General features: G+C 45.3%; 1 protein-coding gene across 2 annotated transcripts in view; it reads right to left on the bottom strand.

Moving 5' to 3' along the window:
* The window catches only part of LOC119979031 (tetraspanin-18-like), a 147,498-nt gene that overhangs the window by 85,027 nt on the left and 38,100 nt on the right, over nucleotides 1-24,371 (bottom strand). The window contains exons 1-2 of one of the 2 annotated variants that reach the window (XM_038821004.1): nucleotides 21,008-21,070; nucleotides 4,789-4,900 (exon numbers count right to left, since the gene is read on the bottom strand). The gene's annotated coding sequence lies outside the window, so the exon portion shown is untranslated. Of the gene's footprint in view, nucleotides 1-4,788; nucleotides 4,901-21,007; nucleotides 21,071-24,371 lie in introns of those variants that run through there. The other variant, XM_038821003.1, reaches the window with a different exon arrangement.

Raw genomic sequence — 24,371 nt, 5'->3', positions numbered from 1 at the left:
TTAGCAAGATCTCATGAGACGTTACAATCTGGATCCTGCCCACCATGGGCGGGACCCAGACTTGCAGAGTTAATTGAGTTTAGAAACTCACTTAACTCTGCCAACGCCAGATTGGACCAGTGCCCGGGATCTACCAACCTCATCGAGGACACCTCAGCCGAGTGCCATTCAGCACTGGTCCCCACAAATGGGGACCAGACGGAACAGCACTTTGGGGGGGTCTCCAGGTGATCGGAAGTGCCTGGGTGGCTGGTATCTGGGTCGGGGAGCACCCTGGCACTGATGATGCCAGCTGGGCACCTTGCCACTGCCAGCCTACACCCTGGCAGTGCCACCTGGGTGTCAGCCTTGCACTGCAAGGATGCCAGGTAGCACTACCAGGTTGTCAGGGCTAAGGTGCCAGGTGGCATTTTGCCCATGTCGGGGATTGGGCCTGGAGTTACCCTGCTAGTGTGAGGTGGGGGGCATGGGCTCGAGGACCCCCCAACAGGTGAGTTGGGGCATTGGGAGGGGTGCATTGGTCACGAGATCAGGGTGCCATTTAAAAATGGCACTCTTCCTGAACTGAGGAGCTCTTCTGGTCAGAACCTCCAGTGCAGGAAATGAAGCGAAGCGCGGCCTCCTGTTTTCCACGCTCGGGCAGACTTCCTGTTTTTGATCTTTAACCAACCCTTCCCTCTTCCACTTGCTTGCACCCTGTGACATTTCAAACCTTTCCTAATTCATCAATGTGGCCTGTTTCTCTCTCTGTAGACGCTGCCTGACTTGTTGACCATTTGCAGCATTTTCAGTTTTTATCAACAATATCGCTTTTGAAAGAAAAAGTGAAAAAAGAAAATTGTAAGTGGGGCCAGCATTTTATTAGTTTATAAATGTAAAGGTTATGATAATCAACTGAATACAGGAGGAAAAAATATAGCATTAATAATAATACAACATGAAAATAAAAATATCTCACCAAGGCTCCTTGGGCAGCACTGGCCAAACACATGAGCATTACCATCTAGAAGGACAAGGGCAGCAGGTACATGGGAACACCATCACCTGGAAGTTCCCCTCCAAGTCACTCACCATCCTGACTTGGAAATAGATTGCCGTTGCTTCACTGTTTATGGATTAAAATCCTGGAACTCACTCCCTAACAGCACTGTGGATGTACCTACATCACAGGAACAGGAGCAGTTCAAGAAGGCAGCTCATAATCACCTTCTTAAGGGCAATTAGGGATGGGCAATAGATGCTGGCCTAGCCAGCGAAGCCCACATCCCATATATGAATTTAAAATAGTTAATTAGAAAACTGGTTAAATCTTAAATGGTAAACACACAGGAGATGTACAATTGCCTTGGATGGTATTAAAAAAAACTTAGAAGAATGGGAAGTAAATTAATCTTCGGCATACAATGCACTGGAATATGGGGCCTTACAATAAAAGAAACAATGGGCTTATTTTCTCCTGGTTCCCGTTCTCCCACCCCTCCCCCTCAAATAAACAGGCACTGAGCAGCCCCTGGGCGGAGGCTTGTTTTACACCCCCTCAGGGATAGGATGTGCTACCGCAGAGAGCTGCCGGCCAATTGTGGCCCCTGAAGTGCCAGCTGGAAGTAGAGGCCATGGCTGAAATTACAGGCATTCCCCAATGGAGATTATCGCTGGAGCCAGACACCAAGGTAAGTGGAGGAGATTTTGCTGGGGTAAGCCTGATAAGCCCAGGCGTGGGGGGAGTGGGCTGGGTTTGAGAGATTGGGGAGGGATGGTGGTGGGGGGGGGGGGGGGGGGGGGGTAAAGTTGGAAATATGATCTAAGGGAGAGATGTGCCTCCGATGGGGACATGCAAAGGAGGTCCCCCCAACCTTGCCTGATCATCCTAGAGGATGAAAGTTGCCAGCCTTCACATGGTTTGGATCCCCCACTCACTCCCACAGGTGCAATGGATGCAGAATAGACCCTTTATGTGCCCATTTATTGGCCACTTAAGAGCCTCAAAAAGGTCCAAGGGTGGGTGGGTTGTCCAACGCAATTACATAAATGCCGGGAGGTGCGGGAAGGCACACTGGATTTTACAAGCCCCCTGCCTTCAAACTGGGCGGGGGAGTGTAAACTCCAGCTCAGACTTGGTTCGAAATGGACAACAGGGAATTGACCACCTTGGTTTATCAGCCACTCAATATTCTTCATTAAAGTAATGGAAACAAAAAGAAAATTGCTTGGATTGTAAAACAGGCAGGCAATTCTCTATCATCCATTTGGTGTTACCGTTGAAAAAAAATTTCACCCACTGTCTAATAAACCACCTGGGAACCTTAATAGCTTGTTAGAATTGTGCTACTGCAGATGTGAGGTTGAAGCAGACTAAGTTGAGCATCTATAATGGCCCTTGCATTACAACATTTCCTGAATTACAGCAATGGCTACATTTCAAGAAACACATCCTGGGGTCATGGAAGGCGCTATATAAATGCAGGGATTTATTTTGTTTCTTTATACATCCTGCTTAAGTGCGCTTCAAGTTACTTTACATCCAATTGCAAACTTAGAGAGAGTATTCCAAAAATGAAACTGGATTTACTTCAAAATTAATCAAATAAAAAGACTCCATTATCCAGTCTTTTTTTTCACTGGTTCATTTTTAAGTTAATCAAGTTCCATTTCCTGTATTACCTTTTCTAAGGTTACAATTAAAAAACAGCTTGTGTGCAGATGCCTTTGCATGTGACTAAACAACAGATCGATTTAATTTATACAAAGCAGCTGGCAGTAGTTTGAATACCTGCTATTGTCTTAATTTCTATTGTTTCATATCTAGTTCTTAAACAATACCAAAGAGTCAAGACTCGAAACGTTATCTCTGTTCTCCACGGTTAGCACTGTAGCACACGGAAGCACTGTGGCTTCACAGCGCCAGGGTCCCAGGTTCAATTCCCCACTGGGTCACTGTTTGAGCTGAGTTTGCACGTTCTCCCCGTGTCTGCATGGGTTTCCTCCGGGTGCTCCGGTTTCTTTCTAAAGACGTGCAGGTGAGGTGGATTGACCACGTTAAATTGCTCTTAGTGACCAAAAAGGTTAGGAGGGGTTATTGGGTTACGGGGAGAGGGTATAAGTGAGGGCTTAAGTGGGTCAGTGCAGACTCGATGGGCTGAATGGCCTTCTTCTGCACTGTATGTTCTATGTTCTCTCTCCAAAGATGCTGTCGGACCTGCTGAGAGTGTCCAATATTTTCTAATTTTTTTTTTCAGATTCCAGCATCCGCAGGAATTTGCTTTTATCCTAGTTATTAAAATATTTGGTTTTATTCTGAATGGTGCACTTCTATTAACTTGTTCCCCGTAATTGAGATTACAGCAACTTGAATATTGCTGAAAAGAGAGAAATGCTGTTGAATCGGACAGAATTCACAAAAATACCAATGGTAAAGGGAACCACAACTTATACTGCTTGACGATGCTGATTGGCTGGCAAGAGGATTCTGATTATCAGAGACAATGTCAAGGAGAATGCACCAGGGAGCAGTTAACTGTCAAGATTTTGTTTGATTCAAGTTAGGCAGACCGACTGATTAGTTAAGGCACTGCCATGAGGGGTGGCTATTGCCGAAGCATTTGGCTATATGAAGAAGGTGCAATGTGTGAACGTGCTCCTTCTGTCTGCTAAGAACATAGTCCATTTGCCAATCATTTAGTACTCTCTTCAGGAGCCAGTTTCACTCACAAGGCTAACTGCCATTGTCCACCCAGAATGGCTTAAAGCTGAAATTCATTGCTATAAAATGGAGATAGATGATGGCTCTACATACCAACTTGTGGATAATGAGCCATTGTCAGTTTTCCTTTTTTTTAAATTACAAACTTGGACACATGCAGTCCAAAAGCCCACTGATTCTGAGTTTGGAGTACACTATGAACAAGGCAGGTATGAATTCCACAGCAGAGTGCTCTTCAGGTTATGTCCATTCAAGGAGTGTGCCCCACCAAGGGTGATTCAATTAGGAACTTTCTAGAAGCTTGATGTAGACGATGTTAAATTTGGAAGTTACAATGGAACATTTAAATCTCTGACACAGCTACTGACTGTGTGCTGGATATCTGTCCTGTCTGTGTTCAAACTTGACGTGGGTGGGTTGGAGGCAGCTGGGGTGTCAGCCTGCAGGCTTTTAATACTTCAACCTTCCACCCAACACAAACCCATCTGTTTTGAGGGGTTAAAATCCACTCTCCGCTACCACCAACTCCCCCCCCCCCCCACCACCCCCATACCCCTTACTAAAGTCTCCCCCTCAGCACATTTCAAAATAACAAAGCTCCCACACTGTTCCAACAAATGGTAAGTTGGCAGATTCATCAAGTACAGATTGTTGGATGTTTTGCATGGACAAATCCACCTGTTGGTTCTTCATATAGCAAAAAATACACACCTTTTGCAATATTGAGTAACAATTCATCAGCTTCTTCATCAGAGGAGATTAAATCAGAGAATGCAGGACTATCACTAATTAATTCAAATTGGCCCTCTCTGCTGTTTAATTGGAATGTATCTGAACTGGTCTAATATTTTTCATACACAAACCCGAACTTGAACTAGAAGCTTTCAATGTTATTATTTTTTTCTGACTACGTTTTCCTGTCAATGTCCTTATGACATCTGTTACATTGAAATGAAGCACAAAGGAAAATATATAAATAATCATTTGAAACATTTGATTCATTTCCTTCGAAAATCAACTTGTAACAATACTATTTTCTTTCTGGTTTTCAATCATAGTTGAGCAGATAATCTGAAGGAGTCGCCTACCTGAAGGTGTTCAATGTGTGTCTTTGCCCTTCCAGTTCCTATCAATAGTGACCAGCATACGACAAGCTCCCAGAGGAGCAGAGGTGATCAATGGTGTCAATGCAACAGCCTCCTAAACACAAATGAGACACGTTTATTGCACTCCAAAGGGCAAGAACTAATTAGTAAAGAAAATATATATGGATTGAAAATTGTGTTGGGCTCAGTAACACTGGCCCTTTTGTGTTTCAAAGATATCTGAATTTGCTGCGAGCTTAAATTGGATACTTGTGCTTGTTGGATATATGCCTTCATAGTCCCTTTGAGTGCTGCCTGTTTTCTTAATGCCCTATGGCATATTTGTATGACATGCTTGTACAAGAATGCCAAATGCTTTACCCTTTCATCTGTTAACACTGATTTTAATTATCCCTGAACTGTTATCCCGGTCTTTTCATCTGGGATATAAATGTCAGGTTCCGTAAACTGAAAATGCTTTCAATTTATTGTTCTCATGAAAGTGCTTCATAAAAACAGTTTTTTTTTTGTTGAGGGGATATTTACGAGGCTGTGACCAACGTCGTAGTATTAAAATATACTGAAGTTCAGCATTCAATCGGTTCCAAATCTCAATTGAGTCATCTTGGATTTCTTTGGGTATTTCCAAATTTGGCCAGATGGATTAAGCCGAGTTGAGTTTTGACAATGCGTTTGCCAGGTGAAGCGAGTGATGTTAAAAAGATTTTAAAGAAGTGTCAGTGCAGCTGCACAATCCAAATGTTGCTCAAAGGAAAGAAAGTGAACAGTTCTCTGAACCCCAGCTTTAGGCGGAGATATCCAAAAAGTAGTTTCCTAAGTATGATCAAGAATATATGAGATTTGAAAGAAAACAACAAGGTATTGTCCTTACAATAGTAAACACTGGAATTGACCTCTAGGCTCAGAAGGTTCAAAATTTAACTTCAGGTCCAAAGGGTGAATCCAGTTGTGAATGACAAAAAATTCAACTAAAGAACGCCTTCGTTTCCAAAGCATGGAATCATAATCATGCTGGAAGTACCACTAAAAATCTTGTGCTTGCAAAATATATTTTTCAGTACCAAATTTAAGATAAGAAAGTATAGTAAGCAGCACCAGAATTGTGACCTTGAGATATGACTTTAGCTCGGCTGTTTGAAAGTTTGCCAACACACATAGTCGATGTGGAACCATGTAGGAACTGCACTCCCAATTGAATGATGAAAAATTGTGTCATTGCAAAAAGCATCAAATTTAAAATCGATGAAGCGAAGGTGTGGTAGTATGACTGGAGGTACTACGGTACCTGGGAGTGCTGAGCCACCATTGGGTGGAGAAGGCTCGCTGCTCATTGTCCCAATGGTTTGTAACCCATTGGTCAGAATATAAAGTAGCTCCGCCCATTGAGGCGGGGTATAAGAATCCGTGTTTCCTCTGCAGCTTCCTTTTCTGTACCTGAGCTGCTGGGGAAACATCTTGTCTATTAAAGCCTTCAATTCGGACTACGTCCTCGTTTCTGTGGTCATTGATAGTGCATCAGAAGGTTAATGAAAAAATTGCCATTTGAGTTCATCTGATTTTTAGGCCCTGTGATCATTTTTAGGTTCAGTTAGATCTAACATGGAGCCGCTGACAACAAATAATCCTTCTGTGATTTAACGTCTAAACAAAATCTTCAGATTGTAGGACATTGGAAGCTCTTTCTATGAACTGGCATATGTCAGATCTGTCACTAACCAGCTAGTAGAAACAGAAAATGAAAGTTGTTTGTTACTCTACACTGATAAAAGACAATTTAAAACAATTCTTATCCTGTAAAACAAATATTTCCAGGCAAAGCAAATGCCCAGACTTACAAATTAAGTAAATACATTATAAAGTAGCAAAAATACTATGGTAGCTAAAAATACTATTGTCAATGTTCAAAGACATGGGCAAAATGTAATAGCCTGTCCCCATCCCACAAGGTGATGGTGTGTTCCTACCTAATCCTCCGCTCGGATCCCACTTCCCCTTCATCCCATAATTTCTTCTAATTTACAAGCTGCAGATGGTGCAAGCACATTTTGCTTTCCCTCCCCATTCCCTCATGACAACTCTTACCCCAGTGCCTTTCTCTTGGATGATACCCAAGAACTGCAACCTGGCCAGAAGGTGGTGGAAGAGCAGAAAGAAAGTGATGAAGAAGGAACACAGTCATCCAATCTCGAATTTGCAGCCATGAGCTCAGATATTGACAATGCGTATACCTTATAGGATATCTTAAAGACAAGGTCTGCATTGGTAAGATTCTGGGCACAGCTGGTCTGCAGCCAGGGCAATAGTAGTGCAGATGCCAGCTCACCAGAGGGCAAGGTGAGCTCTGCTGCAGAGAACTCAGACAAGGACTTTGAAGGTGCAGACTACGGAACAAGGTTAATGGGTGCACACAATCAAATGCTTGGTGCATTGGCAAACCTGTCAGAAAGCCCGCAGTTAGTGTCAAGGGGAGAGGTCCACCATCAGTTTAGCACAGAACTTTGTGACGCAGAACCCATCCTGTCCATTGTGGAAGTGGCACCCACCTCCATGAGAACACTTGCAACTCAACCATGATGCAGTGTGTGTGATGGTTATGGTCTCAGCTTCCATTGTGGTACAAGCCAAAAGCAACCCAACAGTCTGGGTGCTGCAGTGGAAACTCAGATTGAGATTATGTCGGCTGAGCACTGCCATCATTGCTGCAGATATCAGTGTTGGAATGTCAGACAATTTCTCCCTCAAACCTCCTGGGCAGATATCACCTTTTGCTGAAAGCCCATCTCTCCCTCCACCCTCACCTTCGAGCAGCTTGCCCTGCTCTGTGTCACCATTATTCCCTTGACCTGGCAGGTCGTATCTCAAGGGTGATGCAAACCATTGCACCCATATATGGGAGCAAGTGACTTGTGCAGAATCCTTGCACAGTTAAGACCAAGCCTGCCAGCAGGTCCAAGACATATCCTGTTGACGTCTGCAACTTTACACCACTCCACAAACCACCAGACACTTCAACAATCGCGACAAGAATCAGCAGAAATAATTCAGCAACTAATCTGAAAACAATCCCTATAAACAATGATAGGGATGGGGAAGGGAGGTCCTTCCTGCTGCTGAATGGCTATTCAGTGATGCATGAGCATTGAATGCCAACATGGCAGCACTGGTTTTGCTGATATTAAGGTCTGCCTATTCTGCATACTTCCAGAAGATGATCCCCTCATGACGCTCATTTCCTCACCAAAATTCCATCTGCCGCAAACAGCACCAGACATCTGCACCTGAGACACGGATGCTACCTTGGAGATAAAACAATGGCCACAGTGCTGAAAAAACAGGCCAAATGTCATGACTTGGAACTCTGGTAATGGACTATAGCCATTGCACTAAACGGATTGCTTATCCGGGTAACTGAATCAGAAGGCTGAAAGTTGCTTTCGTGGCTTTCCCTCTCCAGCTTTGAAGCTCCCACAATTAATCCCTTCATTTGGATCCCAATTAAACAACTGTTATATCTTAGAGTTTGCTGCAAAGAGAAAAGATATAGAGGTGCCCACACGCTGGATTCTTATAAACACAATGCGAGGTTTCATTAAGGATGTTACTCATACAAACGACGACGAAGAACTGAAGCCCGCACAAAACACTCATTGCTGACATCACTACAGAGCACGTGACGCTTCACCCACAGGGACGTATTCGCTGATACATAACACCCTTTACTTCTTTAGAACAACGCCAATTGCTTAACATTTTTACAACAGACTCACATTTGTATTATACACACATATATATATACAGCTCAATAAGACTGTCTCTCAGGTGAACGTCCTTATACATTTGTTGTTGCCACAAAGGGAAAAAGAAGTAGAGGTGCCATGCTTTAAGTTCGTAAAAACATAGTGCAGGGTTTATTTAGAGATGTTGATTCTACAGGGTAAGATGGCTAATTCCCCAAAAGTCTGCAGAATGCTCCACTGACCTCACTGTGTATCATGTGATATTTCACTAGCCAATAGTGTTACTTGAATATATAACACCGCTCTCCCTCTTTACTCCTTTAGTGCCAACGACCTCTCTTTTAAACACTTTAAACAACAGATCCAAAACAATGTTTGTTACTTTACATCATCAGGTAATGTATACATGTATACATCAGTAAGACAGTCACTTTGGCAGACATCTGTCCCATTTAGGTAATACCCAATTTTGAGGAATTTGGCTCTTTGAGATCATGGAAGTGTCTTCCTGTTCACTTGTTGGTGGTACTTGTGAAACTAACCCTGTATCTGTTTCTGTTGGTACTGACAATTCTGTGGTGCTGGATTCAGTAATTTATGCAACAGTAGATACTGCAGCAGGCTGGTTTAGCACAGTGGGCTAAACAGCTGGCTTGTAATGCAGAACAAGGCAACAGCACGGGTTCAATTCCCCTCCCGGCCTCCCCGAACAGGTGCCGGAATGTGGTGACGAGGGGCTTTTCACAGTAACTTCATTGAAGCCTACTTGTGACAATAAGTGATTATTATTATTGGTAGTAGTAATGGTATCACAGTGCATACATTCCGATGTGAATATTTCTGGTGAAGACCTGTACATTCACTTCATGAATCTAACAACTGGTCAGCGTGCCAACGCCAAACTCACGGTCCCTCACCATGGCTGAGCAGAGGGCTCTGGACGTCGTCGGTGGCCCAGAGGAAAGGGAAGTTGCCGGGGTGGAGATCAGCCGCGGACGAACCCGCTCAGTTGCGGTTCTCCATGCCATGTGTGTCAACCATCCCCACATCACCCTCACACCCACATCACCCTCACCCACGCACAACAACCACCCTCACCCCCACCCGCACCCACACACTCACCCCCACACCACCCTCATACCCTCATACCCATCCTCACCCCACCATTGCTGGTTGAATTCCAATATCCATTGGCTGCAGGGGTTGAAAGGCCAACATGTTAGCATGGTACACAACCCCGTACCCAAACAGGTCCACCAGGCTACATGGTGGCCCCATTTGACATTGCTGGCTCTGCCCCGGCATGCCCCCCCCCCCCCCCCCCCCCCCCATCCCCACACCCCTGGCCCTGTTGGTGCCCGGCACAATGGTGACTCTGGCCCTGGAACCCATCCTTGCTGTCAGGGCTACCATCGGCTGGTGCTGCCTTTGCCAGCGGTATGCTCCGTAGTCCCCTGCCAACAGCACCGTAGGGGCTACAGTGGGTATTGCCCTGGGTGGGCTGCCTGATGCCCCGCAGGCAGGTGGTGGTTGGTTGGGTGGTGGGGGTATGGCGGAGGATGGGGGTGGGGGGAGGATCCCTTACAGCCCGTGTCACTCTGCAGAACCAGGGGCCAGGGGGATGTTCAGTGGGGCTGCAGCAAGCTGGCTGCCTTGCAGGCTGTGATAATGACGGTCTGTGCCCCGGTCCACTGGAGGGTCACCCCGTCGGAGGCCCCGGAGAATACTGGGTCAGGCCCATTAATGGTATGCAAACGGTGTCCAGAATGCATTGACGCTGCTATGGCAGCGATGGAGAATTGTGATTAGACGTCAAAACGGCTCACACTGCGATTTCGCCATTAGAACTGATTCTCCACCCAATCGCATTTCCCAATTTTGGCATTGGCTGATGGAGAATCCCGCTCCTGGACTCCAGTGGATGAGTTGATGGGAATGGAAGGAGAAGCTGGGGGCATGGAGATAGTGGGAGGTGCTGCACAGGATCAACTTCACCTCCTCTTACGCCGGGCTAAGCCTGATGCAGCTCAAGGTGGTGCACAGAGTGCACCTGACGAAGGTACTCATGGGCAGGTTCTTCCCGAAGGTGGAAAGTGGGAAGTGGGGGCTTTAGAAAGAGGGGTGCAGTAAACACCGCCTGGAAGAAAGGGAACTCGCATATAGCAAAGAAGGAATGGGGAGGGAGGCCATTCGCAGGAAGGGACATCGATCCCTCCCACCCGCACCAAATCGAGAGAACTGACCTGTCTGACCTTCCCCGAGAATTGAAGGGTAGAACAGGATTCAAAACAAATGTAATTGTAATTCTAAACTAGGAACGATGTAAAGAGCCCGAGCAATGGTTGTAAATACATTTGCGAAGTTGTTTGTAACTCTTATAACTAAGTTTCAAGACCTGATAGGAACACTTCTAAAAAAACTATAAAATACACACTAGCGTAAATAGAGTAAGGCAGGCATTTTCAAAGTGGGGGTTGCGACCGACAGGTGGGTCACAGGCAGGCGTTGAAGGGTCGCAGAGGCATCCATCGTGGCATTCCCAATCGTGGGAATTCACTCGCAAATGCTGCAGCAGTTGGCTTTTAAAAATGATGGCGGCGACTGATGTGTTGGGTACTGTGGATCTGTGGAGACTGCGTTTACCTTAGCAGTAGCACATACAGGCTACCAACACTTGAAATAGTACAAAACTATTTTATTAAGCTAGGAACTGTTGAACATACTTTCACTGTGGGTCGACACTATGTTAGATTAAACTGAAGACCTATGCCTAACCTAACCAGTCTATACTCTCAGCACATGGCAAAGATCAGTGCTACAAGCTGTGAGCTCTGCCCTTCTCAGAGGCTGCATCCCGAATGAACGGGAAAACTAGTGCCCTCTGGCTTTATAGTGAGTGTGCTCTAACTGGTGATTGGCTGCGGTGTTGTGTGTGTTGATTGGTCTTGCTGTGTGTCAGTCAGTGTGTGTCTGCACCATTATATACTGATGTGTATATTATGACAGCGACCAGCTAAAAAAATGCGGGCACACTGCGCATGCATGCCCGCTCATTAGTGCGCATGCACGGAGCCCAGCAAGAAGCACTGCCTCTTCCTGGCACCAGCGCGCTGATCCAGGAGAAGATTTTTTAAAAATTCAATGCGATCTTCCTCCTGAAGCGAGGCAGAGAACAGATCACGCGCTCCCGAACGCTGACGTCACGTGCTTTCGACGCGATTGCAATTCCTCCATTTTGGCAGCAACAAACAAGTAAAATTTAAAATGGATCATTTTGTAATAAGGAAGAGAGGGCCAGAGACACAAACAGGCCAGGATCTCACAGCTAAACCTGCTGGAGAGAGGGGCTCAGGAGAATCCACAGCAGGACAAAGCAGTGCTGGTGTGAGCTCCATGAAGAAGAAATTGAAATCAGGCACAAAACAGTATGACAATTTTTTAAGGTATGGATTTATTAATTGTCCCAATGCAAATCAGGATGCAAGGCCCACTGGTGTTATATACAGGGACGTGCTGGCAGCACGGTAGCATAGTGGTTAGCACAGTTGCTTCACAGTTCCAGGGTCCCAGGGTCGATTTCCGGCTTCGGTCACTGTCTATGGGGAGTCTACACATTCTCCCCGTGTGTGCGTGGGTTTCCTCCGGATGCTCCGATTTCCTTCCACAGTCCAAAGATGTGCGGGGTTAGGTGGATTGGCCATGTGAAAGTGTCCAAAAAGGTTAAGTCAGGTTACGGGGATAGGGTGGAAGTGTGGGCTTGGGTGGGGTGCTCTTTCCAAGAGCCGGTGCAGACTCGATGGGCCGAATGGCCTCCTTCAGTACTGTAAATTCTATGAAAGAAATGAAAGTTGAAAACTTTACAACCCTACTCGACTGGCGCAGAGATTTTTGAAGTATTGAAGGTTGGAAAGTGCGGGCTCGACTAGGTTCATTGCAGAGGAATCACAAGCGATGGAGCAGCCAACATGACTGGGAAAAACAGCAGAGTTATAGTAGGGATTAAGGAGGCAGTTGGTCAGGACATTGTTTGGAATCATTGTTTTATTCACCGTGAGGCATTGGGCACTGGCAACAAAAGGAATTCCATCCGATCCTGAAGTGATGTTGAAGGAAATTGTGAAAGCGTGAATTTCATTAAACACAGCCCACTCAATACCAGACTTTTTGTGACTGTGTTCCGATATGGGGGCTGAGCACACACATTTATTGTTCCACACAGAAGTACATTGGCTGTCAAGGGGTCGGATGCTACTCAGAGTTTACAAACTAAGGTTCGAAATCCACACTTTCCTCCTTGAGAAATTGTCCCCTCTTGCTGATTTGTTTGCAAATGAAACATGGATGCTAACTATGTCTTGCCTTGCAGACATCTTTTCCATTCTAAATGAACTGAACCTCAAATTACAAGGGAAGGATGATGATTGCTTTCAGCACTGTGAAGAAATCTTTCTAAAAGTCATTGAAAGTTTGCCAATTGCGAGTGCAAAGCCAGAATTACTACATGTTCCCCACACTGTTACGACACATCAAAGAAAACAGCATTAGTAAGGAAACTGTAAATGGACAGGCAAGCCTTATTCAGATGCATCTGGCTGCGCTGATCAACAATTTTGGTCGCTATTTTCCAGAGACGAAATTTAAGATTTTGAGAGAGAAGGGGTGGTATTCATCCCTACCTGGCGGGGCGGGGGGGTCCCCGTGTACTAGAGTGGTGCCAACCACTCCAGCGTTGGGCCTCCCTAAAGGTGTGGAATTCTCCGCTCCTTTAGGGGCTAGGCCCGCGCTGGAGGGGTTGGCGCCCCGCCAACTGGCGCGAGCGGCCTTTGGCTCCCCGCCGGCCGCTGCGAGCAGCCTTTCCGCCCTGCCAGCCGGCGCGAACGGCTGGCCGAAAGGCCTTCACCGGCCGGCGTGAGGCCGTACATGCGCCGGAGCTTCAGCAGCCGCTGACATCATCCCGGCGCATGCACAGTAGGGGGTGTCTCTTCCGCCTCGAGGCCGTGGCGGCGGTGGAAGAAAAAGAGTGCCCCCACGTCACTGGCCCGCCGGCCGATCGGTGAGCCCCAATCGCGGGCCAGGCCACCGTGGGGGCACCCCCGGGGTCCGATCACTCCGCGCCCTCCCCAGGACCCCGGGGCCTGCTCGCACCACCTGCTCCCACCGGCACCAGAGGTGGTTTAAACCACGTCAACGGGAATGGCCTGACAGCGGTGGGACTTCAGTCCATCATGGGCCAGAGAATCGCCGCGGGGGGCCCACTGACCGGCGCGGGGTGCCCGCCGACCGGCGCGGCGTGATTCCCACCCCTGCCGATTCCCCGGTGGTGGAGAATTCCGGCCACGGCGGGGGCGGGATTTACGAATGCCCCGGGCGATTCCCCGGCACTGCGGGGGTCGGAGAATTCCGCCCAAGAGGTGGGTGAAGAATCCCTTTGAGTTTGAGACTCCAGAATCAGTTGTTAATTTGCAGCTGACTCCAAATGAAGAACTGAACTTCTGCACCTCAGCTGTGACAGCACATTAAAAACACGGCACAAGTCAATGAAGCTGTCAGCATTCTTCGAGGAGTATACGGAGCTGAGTAAAACAAGCAGTTCGTTGCTTTTGCCCTTCACAATGACCTACATGTGTGAGGTTGGATTTTACGTCCTCACAAAGGTGAAGATAGCACAATGGAACCAGCTGAAATGTGCACCCGATATGCGCATAGCCCTCTCCTCCTATGAACCTGATTGGAGTGAGAGCATGAGGACCAAGCAGGCTCACCTCTCACATTAAAGGTAAGAGAAAATGGTGGGTCGCAATGTTGGCCGGCGTGGGTCACGAAGGTCGACCAGCGTGGGTCCTGAAGGTTGGCTGGTTGGTAAAAATGGGTCCCCGGAAAGAAAGTTTGAAAAACACTGGAGTAGGGAAAGGATAGAACCGGGACCAGTGACACTGATGCGGGGACAGCCTGCGGTACCTGTATTGATGTTGCTGCTGTGTTATTATTGTTGTTTTTGTATTGTTCTGCAAAGTTTGGATATTAAGTGCAAAAAGCCAATAAAAATATTTTTCAAAAAAAAAGAAAGTTGTTATCACGTCTGGATAAAGAGCCTTGATCTCTCGATGCCGTTACTCCATGTTTGAGCGATTGCACAAAGCAGTCAGCCAACCCATTGCTTGCTGGATGATATGGAGCCAAGTTAATATGGTGGATACCCATCCCCTTCAAGTAATCTTCGAACTCTGTTGATGTAATTCAGTCCCAATTTCACTCACGAGTTTCTCCGGCTTTCCGAGCCTTGCGACTACCTCATCTAGACTCTCAATTGTCTGTTCGATTGTTGTGAACTTCATGATTGTGACTTCTGCCTATTTTTGAGTGTGCGTCAACCATCACCAGGAACATATACCCTTCAATTGGACCAGGATAGTCAATATGAATTCTCCGCCATGGCTATGTAGGCCATTCCCACAGATGCAAAGGTTGCAGGGAATGGAGTATTCCCTAACGTAATGCAGGAGTGACATAGACCCACCTTTCCTTAATTTGGGCATCTAATACCGGCCACCAGAAGTAGCTAGGTGCCAACTCCTTCACCCAAGCCACACCAGGATGACCTTCATGTAGGTGTTCAAGGATTCTGTTTCGTAGACACGACAGAATGATCACTCGAATACCCCAGAGCAGACCTCCACTCCATCAACTCAAGTCACCAAGTGATGAAGGGCTTGAGGTTTGGATTCTTTCGGTTCACATTTGGTAAAGTGCCTTTTTGGATCGTTTCCATAACCTTCCTAATCGCTGGATCGGTTCTTGTATACCTTTGTACTTGGGGTGAATTTGCCGGTACATTTTCAATATGATATAAGATATTTACAAATTATTCATCAAATTCTTGTTTGCCTTCCTGATCTTGTTTGACTGGTAGCGGCTGTCTGGATAAAGCGTTCGCATTTACGTTCTGCTCTGACTTACGATACTGTTAGAATCACGTGCCAACAAAATCAAAGGCCATCTTTGCAATCAACTAACTGCTAAAGAAGCAATATAAGTCCTTGTGTAGCACTTAGCATGAAGAGGAGCTATGGATATGGGGTGGGGGGGGGGGGGGGGGGGGGGGGGGGGGGGGGCGGGGGAGCGGGATTAGGTTATTGAGTTGGATGATCAGGCATGGTCAAAATGATTGCACAGCAGGCTCGAAGGGCCGAACGGCTTCTTCCTGCTCCCATTTTCTATGTTTCTGATACCCTTATACCGCACCCCTTCAAAGGGATACCTGGCTATCCAAACAAATCCACCATGTTCAGATCAATTCTTACCTGGTCTACCCTGCACATGTTGGGTTTCGGCCATTTCTGCTATTTTAAACATGACAGAGAGGCTCTCTGACATGCCAAAAATCAGGGCCTTTGTGTCACGTTTTGCTTCAAATTTCATACAAATGGCAGTGAACTAACAAAATCGCCACAAGTTTTTTAAAAATTGCTTTGAAGGTGCCATCTGGTTATCGCCACTAAACTGCAGACTGACCACTAGATATAAGTTAGTGACACAATAAAGAGATTTGAAATGATCACATTTACAGGAACATGATTAACTCTATTGATAGAGAGCCTTTGCTGCATTTAAAATGTATCGAACACCATTTTTCATCAGAGCCCTACACCTATTGGGAAAACCAAGAGCCTGAGTTAAATGGACTTCCAGGAGCAATCACTGAGGAAAATCTACAAAACCATAAGCGGCAAAACCCATGAAGCATCGACACTTACGGTTCCCAGAAATATCCTAAGATTGATAGCGAGACTGACTATTTACAGAGCATACCAGGATTTGCAAGCCTCTTGTGGTCCATTAATGTAAAAGGACTTGTGAGTTAGACAGGGTCTGTTATATTTCAGACTGTCTCCCAATTCTCTTTTCACAGGCAGATCCCTGCATCCTGTGATCTGAACTTTACTGCCTTAGTTGTGTTGCAAATCAGAGTGGCATGCTACAGGACTGCCTGCCCTACAATCCTACTTTGAAATTCCAACAATGTTTAACTTTTACATTTTTACTGATGCATTCCAAAAATAAATGCCCAAACATTTCCCTGCTCTCTACCACTCAGAAGCAGCTCCAACAACACCCAAGATCTTGAAGCCATCAGGGTAAAGCTGCCCACTTCACTGGCCCCCTATACACCAACCTTCAAAATTCACTCCTACCTCCACTGTTGGCAGCGCGATGCACTGCAGCAACTCAGCAATGTTCCTTCAGCAATTCCTTCCAAACCCATATCCTCTACCGCAGTGGTGGGCAGCCTGCGGCCTGAGGGATTCTGAGGGCAGCTCACAAGACATTTTGTTGACCATTACCCAGGTGCAGGGTTGCCACATTCCGCAAGTTTCTGTCCATATTATTTTTTTCGTACCAGCATGACTGAAGTGATACACACATAAAGCAAGGACAAGTGAAGTGAGGTTCGTGCTGATTGCTCACAACATTGACTGTGCAAGCCGTGCGCACCCTCTGCAGCCAATCAACGCCCAAATATTTATTTTGTTTTTACAATTTGAAGTTGATCATAATTCTATTAATATATAAATGATTAAATATATTCTATCGTTCGTTATGAAATATTTGGCATGTAATATTTGGCATGTAATAAATGTATTTGATCTTATTTATGAGGTCATGGTTCGTGCATATGTCCGATTTCAATCTTGGGGCTCGAGTGATCATGGAATCCCTACAGTGCAGAAGGAGGCCATTTTGCCCATCAAGTGCACCGACCCTCTGCCCATCCTCTCTCCATAACCCCACCTAACCTTTGGACACTAAGGAGCAATTTAGCGTGGCCAATTGACCTAACTCACCCTCTGAAAGAGCACCCTACTTAGGCTCATTCCCCTGACCGATCCTGTAACTCCACCTAACCTGCACAACATTAGACACCTAAAGGACAATTTTAGCATGGCCAATCCACCTAATCTGCACATCTTTGGACTGTGGGAGGAAACCGGAACACCCGGAGGAAATCCACGCACACACGGGAAGCATGTGCAAACTCCACACAGACAGTTACCCAAAGTCGGAATCAAACCCCAATCCTTGGGACTGTGAGGAAGCAGTGCTAACCACTGTGCCACTGAGCTGCGCGATGAAGGAGGACCACTCATGTGGCCCACTCACTAGCCTAGATTGCCTATCATTGCTCTACCACCTAGAAGGACATTGGCAGCAGCGACATGGGCAATCACCACCTGTAATTTCACCCACCCCCTCCCCTGCAAATCCAAGTCACAGACCATCCTGACTTGGAACTATATCACCAATCCTTCACTGTCATGAGATTAAAATCCTGGAACTCCCTCCCTAAGAGCTCTGTGAGTGTACTTCCACAACACGAACTGCAGCGGTTCAAGGAGGAAGCTCCCCAACGCCTTTTGAAGGGTAATTAGGAATGGGCAATAAATGTTGGCCTTGGCAGCCAGGATCACAAAATGAATCTTAGAAAAAGAAATTTGCAGGTGATGGTTCCTTATAATATTCTCACATTTCCAGATTGCATATGAGAGAAGTTTCCAGAAAAAAAAACAAAGAGGATAGCTCCAGAGTTCAGGGAGACTCACTGGAGCTGAATGAGTCACCATTGAAGGAAATCCAAGGCAAGTGTTGGGAAGTTACATGAAATAAATGTTTGGAAACGGGCATAGAGTGGTCTTTCAAAACTAGAAGGGCCGAGTACAAAAAAATCAAAGAAACCACAATGAGAGTGACAGATTAGAATACATTTTCTGTAAATGTATTTAACGCTATTTCATTTAATCCCTTTAAAAAAGGAGCTGAGAAAATATTTGATTAAGAGCAGGACGGAAAATTATAATAAGCACGACCATAAATGAATAAATACTCTAAGGAATGCATTGGTTCCCATGATGGAAAATTCATCTGTGAATACAGCTGGCCAGGGTTGAACAGTGTAACCTGTAACTGTTAGATCGATGTCCTAAAGTTTTGCAAGGTTTCTTGAGGGAGTGAAAGAGAAAGTTCACACAGTTGTATGTTTTGAAAGGTTTCCCCCAGGAGATTAATTATGTAGGCCCTGAAATTCTGATTCCAGGTCAGGGCGAAGAGTTAGACAATGGCCTGGCTACAGCCAGTATTGCTATTACTATGGTAATGGCTTTGGGCTGTTGTCGACTTTTACTGTAATCGGCATTTGCCTTAATTCGGGATAATAAGCAATACTTTAAACAGTATTAGTAAATGGGAAGGAAAATGGGTGGGGTTTCTACTGGTGACTCATTTCCGACTATCAGCTTTCTGCTCTTGTCCCATGGACATTACACCCACCAATGACTTGAATTATTGAAGGGGCTCTGTATTCATATTCTTGTTGTGGTTTGTCTAATTGCTCCCACCAGTGCGGCAAACATCTTGGTCTTTGTACCGACTGAAAATTCCACTTGAAATTCCAGCTGTTATGCCAGGCTCTGATCGGCAGTGGTTGTTCTTGTCTTTATTTTCATTTTAAAAAATGGTATTCCTGAAGCGATTCCAAGAGGTCATTCTAGATCGCATCCCAGAAACACTTCACTCAGTGCCAGTAAAAGGCTGGACTTCATGGTTGATCCTGCGCATCATATATTCTGTCTCATTTCAGGAAACATGGTAGAAGTAATTAAGAACTTAAAACCCACTGAAGCTTCAACCCCCCGCGTCCCCCCCCCCCCCCCTCCCCCACCCCCAATCAGCAATTTATCAATGTGGCCAATTATTTCCAGCTAAAATAAATTTTGAATGGCAAATTAGCATTTCTGTTTAATTTTGGACGTTTGTTACATCAATGTTGCACTCTGCACAGCTCTGAGCGTTGATTCTATTCAACTGCATGCAGACAACAGAGCTCACTCATAATGATTTCACGGCACCTATAGTGCATCAAAAGTACTGTCAGTTATCAAGCTGTGTGAGGAATATTGGTTCGCTTTCTACTTCTGTTCCCCGGGCCTGGTGAAAATAGGTGCGAGCCTTTTCTTCCACTCTACATTTAGAAAATGTATTGTGCATAATTCATGTCAACACAGACAGGCGCCAAACCATTACTACTGAAATTTAAATGTTGTGCTTTGTGGAAATTATGTAGAGAATTTACCACTAGCTGGTGGCATCTCTGTCTGTGGGAATATGAAAGTTAAAAACTTTCTTTTTAATTTGATAATGAAATGTCAATGTCACTGGTTAGGTCAGTATTTATTTCCCTTCACTATCTGCCCTAGATAAGCTGTTGGTTAGCTGCCTACTTGAACTGCAGCAGTCCATACAGACTCAAAAGCTCAAATTTTCATATGTTACCCTGGCATCTATTTAAACAATGAGCGTATAGCATCAGGCAGTTAGTAACTTAATGAGGCACCTATCGCATGGTTAATCTGATAATCACACACTTCTCAGCTTTCTCACGCATTGACTTAATGCACAAAAATATTGCATTATTTCAATCAATGCTTTAGACACAAATACACTTGCATGAGATTATTAAACGTGATGGTGACTGTGGGATTTCCGTCTTTCTGCCAGACACAATAAATGGACATCAAGCTTTTATTTTACTTTTCAACGCAAACGAGAACAGTTAAATTCTAGTTTTCTACATCGACATTCATTTAATGTATATTTCTCAGTCGCTTTTTTAAAAAATGTCTAGTACTGGATGGTTTACAATGAAATATAAAACATTAGCCTGATTTGAATGACTTCTCCTACTCCTATCTTCAACGTAGGTCAGTGCCATCCGCAAGACGAGGAGTGACACTGAGAGGGCTGCACGATGGCACAGTGGTTAGTTTCCTCCGGGTGCTCCAGTTTCCTACCACATTCCAAAGATGTGCAGTTAGGTGGATTGGCCATGATCAATGCGCAGGGTTACAAGGATAGGGCGGGGAGGGGGGGGGGGGGGGGGGGGTTTGGACCTAGTTAGGATGCTTCTCAGAGGGTCAGTGCAGACACGATGGGCCGAATGGCCTCCTTATGCACCATAGGGATTCAATGGAGTGCAGCTCCTGTAAATGAAAGACTGCCTTGCTTTTACATAACTCCTTTCACAACCTCAGGCACTTTGCAACCAATGAAGTACTGTTACAGTGCCACAGCTAATTGAGCTCATACATGAGTTAAAATAATTTTCCTCACTAAAACTTACTAACCTGAGCCACATTCTGCCCTTGCACTCCATCAGATAGGACTTGATAAAATTGGTAATACTGAATGGTGTAACGCTGGCTTCATGTCTTTTGGAAGTTCCAACATGGCCTGTGAAAAGTCACAGTTGTCTGCTGAAAGAATTTCATTCCAACTGCAATAGCTAGATTTCCCCCTCTGCAATAGCTAGATTAACCTTGCATGATCACTCTCCTGCTCCTCATCAAGCAACTATCTTAGCACAGTTCATAACCATGGATAGTTGGTACAGTTCTCAAAATGGCTTCACTAACCTGGTAATTCAGTAACTGTAGGAGGCATATATCACACACATTTTCAGAGACATGTCGAAAAGCAGTTGCTGCTCCTGTGCACACAGTATATTGTATGCAAGGGAAGATCTTGGCCGGCTTTGCAGGTTTTAGGCACTCACTTCGAAGCATGTTTAATGATATTTTCCTGTCTGCTCTGTTTATTTTGGCAAAATATGCGCTGGTTCTGTAAGAACGATCTTTGAAGCAGATCTCTGTAAAGTCATATTTATGGCACTGCAGCCGGCCAGTGTTCAGGACTCTGTCCAAGTTACAGAAACGTTAGAATGTTTCTACTGTTTCAAAAATAGTTGGGAGAAAGCTTCATGCACTTTAAGCGATTGAGAATTAACTTTGAACAAGATTGCTGGTCATTTTTCATTCATTTACTAAAAATGGGAAAGTTGCTGTCCTCTGCGTCCACTATAGTTTGAGTTTAAAGTCTAGAGTTGCCACGGCTAATTGGCAATTAAGGGATATGGCGACAGGCAGGCGAACGGAACTGAAGTTAAAAATCAGTCATGTTCTTATTGAACAGCAAAGCAGCTCAAGGAGCTGTACAATCTGCCCCTCCTCCAATCTCCTATGTTCTTAAATTTGCCTGCCTATTGGTCGAGTCTCAGGACTATTTGCCACTCTAAATTCTCCTGCCCCGTTTGCGGACGTTCAAACAGTTGTCAGCTTCTTGGAGTGATGAGGGAGTAATCATTCTCTGTGTTGTGTCCTACATTTACACTTCTCACATCAAGAAGAACAAATTTCGAAATTAGAAATTGGGCCCAAGAGTCGGGGGTGAAGACTGAATTATTTTTCAACGCAATTTTCTGAACGTAGAATGGATTTAATTTCTGACCACCACTGAACTTCAGTGTTACCCGAATAGAGAATACAGTACCTCTGAGATCAGTTTGAGTGAGACATCTGTGGGAAAGTTCAGTGAGAACAGGATGAACAGAAAATCAGGATTTGGCATTTGTAATTTTATTATTTTCTCACCTCATTGGGGGGGGGCAGGATTTTCCTCCTCCCCCCCACCCCTGGCCATCAGTGGCATATTTTCCAGCAGCGGAGGAGGCCCAATATTGACTGGCAGCAACATCTTCCGGCCTGGTTCATGTTAATGGGGTTTGTGTGCCCCATACCCCTCTGCCGCCGGGGAACCAACTGCAGGGGAGGGTTTCCATCGGCGGGACCGGACGTTCATCTCAACGGGAAAGGACGGAAAATTTTGGCCAGCAGCACTGATAACTCACTGGGATGCAATCCACCAGCTCTGGGATCCATCTTACTAAGACAGTCATGTCACGGTGTGCAGGGTGGGGGGGAGGGGGGGGGGGGGGCACGTGGCATGTGTGTTTGTGGCAGGGGGGTATTATCGGTGATGTTTCCATGTCTACATTTGGATTTGGATTTGTTTATTGTCACGTGTACTGAGGTACAGTGAAAAGTATTTTTCTGCGAGCAGCTCAAATAGATCATTTAGTACATGAAAATAAAATAAAATAAAATGAAGATACATACAAGGGCAACACAAGATCTACAATGTAAATGCATAGACACCGGCATCGGGTGAAGCATACAGGAGTGTAGTATTAATCAGGTCAGCCCATTAGAGGGTCGATTAGGAATCTGGTAACAGCTGGGAAGAAGCTGTTTTGAATCTGTTTGGGCGTGTTCTCAGACTTTTGTATCTCCTACCCGATGGAAGAAGTTGAAAGAGTGAGTAAGCCGGGTGGGAGGGGTCTTTGATGATGCTGCCCGCTTTCCCCAGGCAGCGGGAAGTGTAGATAGAGTCAATGGATGGGAATATGTGCGCTTGCGTGTGGCAGAGGGAGTTACGCGTGGTGTTTCTTCAGTATGTGTGCTTGTGTAATGTTTCTGTGTGTGTTGTTACAGTGTAGGTGTGCGTGCAGGTATATGTGTGTGTGATGCTTCTGTGTGTTATGTTTGTGTGGGTGTGTGTCGGCATGTGTGCAAGGTGGGGGAGTTGTGTGTAATATTTCCATGCATATATGTGCATTTCTGTGTGTGGCAGGGGAGTTTACGGGAGATCCTTTTTTGTGCATGCATGTGTGATGTCTATGTGTGATGTTTCTGTGTGTGAGGGCAATGTTTCTGTGTGTGTGCAATGTTTCTGTGTGTGTGAGTACCATGTTTCTGTATGTGCAATGTTTCTGTGTGCACAATGTTTCTCTGTGTGAGTGCAATGTTTCTATGTGTGTGTGCAATGTTTCTGTGTGTGCAATGTTTCTGTGTGTGCAATGTCTCTGTGCGTGCAATGTCTGTGTGTGCAATGTTTCTGTGTGTGCAATGTTTGTGTGTGCAATGTTTTTGTATGTGCACAATGTTTTGGTGTGTGCAATGTTTTGTGTGTGCAATGTTTCTCTGTGTGCGTGCAATGTTTCTGTGTGTGCAACGTTTCTGTGTGTGCAATGTCTGTGTGTGCAATGTTTCTGTGTGTGCAATGTTTGTGTGTGCAATGTTTTTGTATGTGCACAATGTTTTGGTGTGTGCAATGTTTCTGTGTGTGCAATGTTTGTGTGTGCAATGTTTTTGTATATGTGCACAATGTTTTGGTGTGTGCAATGTTTCTGTGTGTGTGTGCAATGTTTCTGTGTGTGTGCAATGTTTCTGTGTGTATGCAATGTTTCTGTGTGTGTGCAATGTTTCTGTGCGTGTGCAATGTTTCTGTTTGTGTGCAATGTTTCTGTGTGTGCAATGTTTCTGTGTGTGTGCAATGTTTCTGTGTGTGCAATGTTTCTGTGTGTGTGCGCAATGTTTCTGTGCGTGTGCAATGTTTCTGTTTGTGTGCAATGTTTCTGTGTGTGCAATGTTTCTGTGTGTGTGCAATGTTTCTGTTTGTGCAATGTTTCTGTGTGTGTGCGCAATGTTTCTGTGTGTGTGCAATGTTTCTGTGTGTGTGCAATGTTTCTGTTTGTGTGCAATATTTCTGTGTGTGTGCAATGTTTCTGTTTGTGCAATGTTTCTGTGTGTGTGCGCAATGTTTCTGTGTGTGCAATGTTTTGTATGTGTGCAATGTTTTTGTATGTGTGCAATGTTTGTGTGTGTGTGCAATGTTTCTGTGTGTGTGTGCAATGTTTGTGTGTATGTGCAATGTTTCTGTGTGTGTGTGCAATATTTCTGTGTGTGTGCAATGTTTCTGTGTGTGTGTGCAATATTTCTGTGTGTGTGCAATGTTTCTGTGTGTGTGCAATGTTTCTGTGTGTGTGCAATGTTTCTGTTTGTGTGCAATATTTCTGTGTGTGCAATGTTTCTGTGTGTGCAATGTTTCTGTGTGTGTGCAATGTTTCTGTTTGTGTGCAATATTTCTGTGTGTGCAATATTT

Source organism: Scyliorhinus canicula, chromosome 15, assembly GCF_902713615.1.
Source record: "Scyliorhinus canicula chromosome 15, sScyCan1.1, whole genome shotgun sequence".
In the NCBI taxonomy this organism is placed as follows: domain Eukaryota; kingdom Metazoa; phylum Chordata; class Chondrichthyes; order Carcharhiniformes; family Scyliorhinidae; genus Scyliorhinus; species Scyliorhinus canicula.
This window is presented reverse-complemented; position numbering and strand designations above follow the sequence as displayed.